This window comes from Entelurus aequoreus, linkage group LG01 (assembly GCF_033978785.1).
Source record: "Entelurus aequoreus isolate RoL-2023_Sb linkage group LG01, RoL_Eaeq_v1.1, whole genome shotgun sequence".
In the NCBI taxonomy this organism is placed as follows: Eukaryota; Metazoa; Chordata; class Actinopteri; order Syngnathiformes; family Syngnathidae; genus Entelurus; species Entelurus aequoreus.
The window spans coordinates 36721745-36728027 of record NC_084731.1 but is presented as its reverse complement, the minus strand read 5'-3'; the positions used below and the strand labels follow the sequence as shown (position 1 = coordinate 36728027).

Genomic DNA, 6283 nt, shown 5'->3' with positions numbered 1-6283 from the left:
GTATTACCTAGCCCGGGGGTCGGCAACCCGCGGCTCTGGAGCCGCATGCGGCTCTTTAGCGCCGCCCTAGTGGCTCTCTGGAGATTTTTCAAAAATGTATGAAGAATGGAAAAAGATGAGGGGAAAAAAAATCAATTTTTTTGTTTTAGTATGGTTTCTGTAGGAGGACAAACATGACACAAACCTTTGTAATTGTTATAAATCACACTGTTTATATTAAATATGCTTCACTGATTCAAGTATTTGGCGAGCGCCGTTTTGTCCTACTTATTTTGGCGGTCCTTGAACTCACCGTATAGTCTGTTTACATGCATAACTTTCTCCGACTTTCTAGGACGTGTTTTATGCCACTTCTTTTTCTGTCTCATTTTGTCCACCACACTTTTAACGTTGTACATGAGTGCACAAAGGTGAGTTTTGTTGATGTTATTGACTTGTGTGAAGTGCTAATCAGACATATTTGGTCACTGCATGACTGCAAGCTAATCGATGCTAACATGCTATTTAGGCTAGCTATATGTACATATTGCATCATTATGCCTTATTTGTAGCTATATTTGAGCTAATTTAGTTTCCTTTAAGTCCTCTTAATTAAATGTATGTCTCATGACACATGTAATATGGCTTTTAATTTTTTGCGGCTCCAGACAGATTTGTTTTTGTTTTTTAGGTCCAATATGGCTCTTTCAACATTTTGGGTTGCCGACCCCTGACCTAGCCGATGCTAGCCGCCAAACCCACGGATGAAGTCCTTCGTCGCGCCGTCTATCGCTGGAACGCAGGTGAGCACGGCAGTTGATGGGCAGATGAGGCCTGATGAATGGGCAGATGAGGGCTGGCTGGCGTAGGTGGAGCGCTAATGTTTTTATCATAGCTCTGTGAGGTCCGGTTGCTAAGTTGCTAAATTAGCCTTAGCGTCGTTAGCAACAGCATTGTTAAGCTTTACCAGGCTGAGAATTATTAACCGTGTAGTTACATGTGCATGGTTTAATAGTATTGTTGATCTTCTATCCTTCCAGTCAGGGATTTATGTATTTTGTTTCTATCTGCATTTGAGAACGATGCTATCACGTTAGCTCAGTAGCTAAGTGTGTCACCAATGTATTGTCGTGGAGATAAAAGTCACTTTGAATGTCCATTTCGCATGCTCGACTCTCATTTTCAAGAGGATATAGTATCCGAGGTGGTTTAAAATACAAATCCGTGATCCACAATAGAAAAAGGAGAGAGTGTGGAATCCAATGAGCCAGCTTGTACCTAAGTTACGGTCAGAGCGAAAAAAGATACGTCCTGCACTGCCTCTAGTTCTTCACTCTAACGTACCTCATCCACAAATTTTTCATCCTCGCTCAAATTAATGGGGTAATCGTCGCTTTGTCGCTCCAAATCTCTCTCGCTCCATTGTAAACAAAGGGAAATTGTGAGGAATATTACCTCCTGTGACGTCACGCTACTTCCGATACAGGCAAGGCTTTTTTTTATCAGCGAGCAAAAGTTGCGAACTTTATCGTCGATGTTCTCTACAATATCGCGAAATGATCAAGTATGACACATAGAATGGATCTGCTATTCCCGTTTAAATAAAAACAATTCATTTCAGTAGGCCTTTAAGACACATGGGGGTAATGGGGAACAGGTGGAAACAATCAGGGATGACGTCAGACTGATGACACATAAGGAAGGGCAAGTGACCTTAAACGAGAGGAGAGTTACTTTTCAAATTAAAACATGAAATTCACAAGACACAAAAAACCAAGGACAAGACATCCCTCACCGCGGTGTGACACTTACCGGTAGTTATTTACTTATTTACTTACTTAGTTACCGTATTTTCCGGAATACAAGGTGCACTTAAAATCCTTTTTTTCCCCTCAAAACTCGACAGTGCGCCTTATAACCCGGTGCGCCTACTGTACGAAATAATTCTGGTTTTGCTTACCGACCTCGAAGCTATTTTATTTGGTACATGGTGTAATGATAAGTGTGACCAGTAGATGGCAGTCAAACATAAGAGATAAATGTAGGCTGCACTATGATGGCAATATGACTCAAGTAAACAACACCAACATTTTATATGTTCCATTGAAAATATAGAACATTACACACGGCGCTCAAAAATCTATTAACATGTTTTAGTACGACTTTGCTAAGCTATGAAGCAGCAGCGCTTAAGGGATTGTACTGAGCGTCAACATACAAGTATTATTATGGTGTGTGTATAAGGTAAGACATATTATCTGGCGTTTTGTTTCGCAATATTATGCAAAAGCAACTTTTATCACCTTCTGGTACCTGCTGATCTGTATTTGGGATCTGCATAAATCCTGAAAAATTGCGCGCTTCCTCCTTTATAGTCCGTGTCGATGACGTAGTCTTTTTTTTCTCTATCTTCTTGTTATGTGACATTCATCCTCCGCTGTTGCCATTTCTAATATAAAGTAGTGTAAAGTTCTTACTTATATCTGTCAGTAAACTCGCCATGCAATCGCTAAAACATACCGGTGTAGTGAGTTTACATTATTCACCCAAGGAACTTTAGTTATTAGAGAGTTCCGGTCGAACGTTTTTTCACGGGACACATTTCCGGCCTTGTTGTTGTTTCTGGATGAGGAGATGCTGCTCCGTTATTGATTTAAGTAAAGTCTGAACGTCATTAAAACAGTTAGCTCCATCTTTTGACACTTCTTCCACTCCCGTCCTTGCACGCTACACCGCTACAACAAAGATGACGGGGAGAAGACGCTGTCGAAGGTGAGCCACGTAAATAAGACCGCCCACAAAACGGCGCATCCTAAAGCGACTGTCAGAAAGCGGCTTGAAGATGATCTGTAAAACATAATCTATGCAACATTTTGACCAAATAACCACCATTACATGTTATGTAGACCACAAGGAAGTGTTTTCCATTTAGAAAAAAAAAAATAATAATATGACTCCTTTAATGCGCCCTATAATTTTATGTGAAAAAATATCGATAATAGACCATTCATCGGCAGTGCGCCCTATGGTCCGGAAAACACGGTACTTTTTTAATACTGACTTACTTCTTCATTAATTGCATGCTTAGTTATGTAACAGCTTGGCACACCAGGCTGTGCCTTATTCTGAGTTTGTTGGCATTTTCCTGTGTTTGATGATTTAGTTCCGCTCTCTTGTTTTATTTAGTCCCTCCTGAAGCGACTTGACTCCTGCCTCAGAGCGCTGTTCGGGCCACCTGAGTTGAGTTAATAATCAGCAGCCTATTTAAGCCAGCCTCGCATCTTAGTCAGGGCTCGAGAATTGACTGCTGTGGCACGCTGTTCCTTCTTTTCACGCCTCACCGTAAGTGCAGTCTTGTTTTGAGTTTCCGTAGAGTCTTTTTGTGCCCTCATTACCACACGAGTGTTCCGTTTTATGTGCACATCTCTGCACAAGAGTGTTTGTTTAGACTTGACTACTGGTGTTAAATGATAAATGATAAATGGGTTGTACTTGTATAGCGCTTTTCTACCTTCAAGGTACTCAAAGCACTTTGACAGTATTTCCACATTTACCCATTCACACACACATTCACACACTGATGGCGGGAGCTGCCATGCAAGGCGCTAACCAGCAGCCATCAGAGGCAAAGGGTGAAGTGTCTTGCCCAAGGACACAACGGACGTGACTAGGATGGTAGAAGGTGGGAATTGAACCCCAGTAACCAGCAACACTTCGCCACGAAATATTCATTAACCTGCAAGCTGCATTCCTTTCTTTCATGAAGACAAGAATATAAGTTGGTGTATTACCTGATTCTGATGACTTGCATTGATAGGAATCAGACAGAAGTGCTGATAATGTCCGCATTTTCAAATGGAGGAGAAAAAAAGTCCTCCTTTCTGTCCAATACCACATAAAAGTGGTTGGTTTTTGGCATGTTATTTGTCCAGCTTCCATACTCCTTTGTATACACTTTACAAGAAATACATTGGCAGCAAACTCCGTAGCTTGCTAGCTTGTGCACGCCAGCTTTCTGAGACTCTTATTTTGTTAGCGCAGGCAGGATGAAGCAGAGCTTTTACTGTGCAACTGTGCAGTCTGTCTTTGGAGTTTTGACGACAGGTACGGCGCCAGAGTCTGTTAAAATAAAAAGTGTTTCTCGCCTTCCTGTCGGTAAATTTTTCTTAATAATGAGCTGGCAGCAGCCAGCGTCATCTCAGAAGACCCTCAGGTGCCGTGAATGTCAATCAAGTGACGAAAGTGACGTCATTGTGAAGATTTATGATCGCTCATTTTTACGACAATTTTTTTAATGCCTGGCTGGCGATCGACTGACACACCCTCCGCGATCGACCGGTAGCTCGCGATCGACGTAATGAGCACCCCTGCTGTACTGCATCAACAAGCGACATCAGTGTGTAAAGGATATCACCACATGGGCTCAGGAACACTTCAGAAACCCACTGTCAGTAACTACAGTTGGTCGCTACATCTGTAAGTGCAAGTTAAAACTCTCCTATGCAAGGCGAAAACCGTTTATCAACAACACCCAGAAACGCCGTCGGCTTCGCTGGGCCTGAGCTCATCTAAGATGGACTGATACAAAGTGGAAAAGTGTTCTGTGGTCTGACGAGTCCACATTTCAAATTGTTTTTGGAAACTGTGGACGTCGTGTCCTCAGGACCAAAGAGGAAAAGAACCATCTGGATTGTTATAGGCGTAAAGTTGAAAAGCCAGCATCTGTGACGGTATGGGGGTGTATTAGTGCCCAAGGCATGGGTAACTTACACATCTGGGAAGGCGCCATTAATGCTGAAAGGTACATACAGGTTTTGGAGCAACATATGTTGCCATCCAAGCAACGTTACCATGGACGCCCCTGCTTTTTTCAGCAAGACAATACCAAGCCACGTGTTACATCAACGTGGCTTCATAGTAAAAGAGTGCGGGTGTTACGGCTCAGGCTCCTGCCAACGCCTCTCATCCGTCTGTGCGCTCCAGTGAGCGCACCTCGGGACACGCCCACGGGCGCGCACATCCAAGAGCGCGCCGTGCGCGTCTCCGCCCCGCGGCAGCCGCCAGCTGCAAACAATCACCGGCATTCTGCACACCTGCACTTAATGAAGGACCTGCCTTCATAAGCTCGCAGAACCTGCCAGGCGGCGCTGGAGTATAGTCTTCTTTACCCTTGTAAGCATCCTGTATCTGGCTTCCATCCAGCGAACTCGCTCTTTCCCTGTGACTTCCATGTTTCCGTTGTTCTTATGTTCTTGTTGTCTTCCCGCAGCGCTTCCCGTGTTCCCCTGTGTCTGTGATCCCTTGTTGTTCCCCTGCCCCCCGGACTGCCTTTTGGATTCTCGACCTCCCGCTTGGACTTCCTTCTCTGACGCTTCTCTCTCGCCCCGGAACACCTGCCTGCCCCATGGACTGCCCGTTTGCTCTCGTCAACACTTGGTAACACACTTCAGTTAACTACACACATAGTCTTACACCACACACTCATTCCCTTTCGGATCTAGTTCACACTCCATTTCCTTAGTTTATTATATTAGTCTTGTTTGTTATTATTATATATATATTGAATATTTATATATTTATAATAAATAATTGTACATACTGCCCCCTGGTGCCTGTTTGCCGTCACCTCCCCTTAGTGATACACAACAGCGGGTACTAGACTGGCCTGCCTGTAGTCCAGACCTGTCTCCCATTGAAAATGTGTGGCGCATTATGAAGTCTAAAATACCAAAACGGAGACCCCCGGACTGTTGAACAACTTAAGCTGTACATCAAGCAAGAATGGGAAAGAATTCCACCTGAGAAGCTTAAAAAATGTGTCTCCTCAGTTCCCAAATGTTTACTGAGTGTTGTTAAAAGGAAAGGCCATGTAACACAGTGGTGAACATGCCCTTTCCCAACTACTTTGGCACGTGTTGCAGCCATGAAATTCTAAGTTAATTATTATTTGCAAAAAAATATATAAAGTTTACGAGTTTGAACATCAAATATCTTGTCTTTGTAGTGCATTCAATTGAATATGGGTTGAAAAGGATTTGCAAATTATTCTATTCCGTTTATATTTACATCTAACACAATTTCCCAACTCATATGGAAACGGAGTTTGTATATGAAGAAATGAATGCATGGCTGAGTACATTGGGGACATGTGAGTAAACACTATCACAGGAGCCATCTGCACCAGGAGGTCATCAGACCATGGCCACCATGACGCTGACACATTTCTTTCTAAAGTATCTTTCTTCATTTTGTCTTTATTTCCCTTTTTTCTTTTTTTACTTTCCTTGTGTGTTTGGATTCGTTT

At 43.0% G+C, this 6283-nt stretch overlaps 1 long non-coding RNA gene across 1 annotated transcript; it reads left to right on the top strand.

Moving 5' to 3' along the window:
* Positions 1-284: 284 nt before the first annotated feature.
* On the top strand, positions 285-5908 carry LOC133651346 (uncharacterized). Its single transcript, XR_009826405.1, has 3 exons — positions 285-410; positions 671-782; positions 5249-5908. It is a non-coding gene; the product is annotated as an uncharacterized LOC133651346 (long non-coding RNA).
* The last annotated feature ends 375 nt before the right edge of the window (positions 5909-6283 follow it).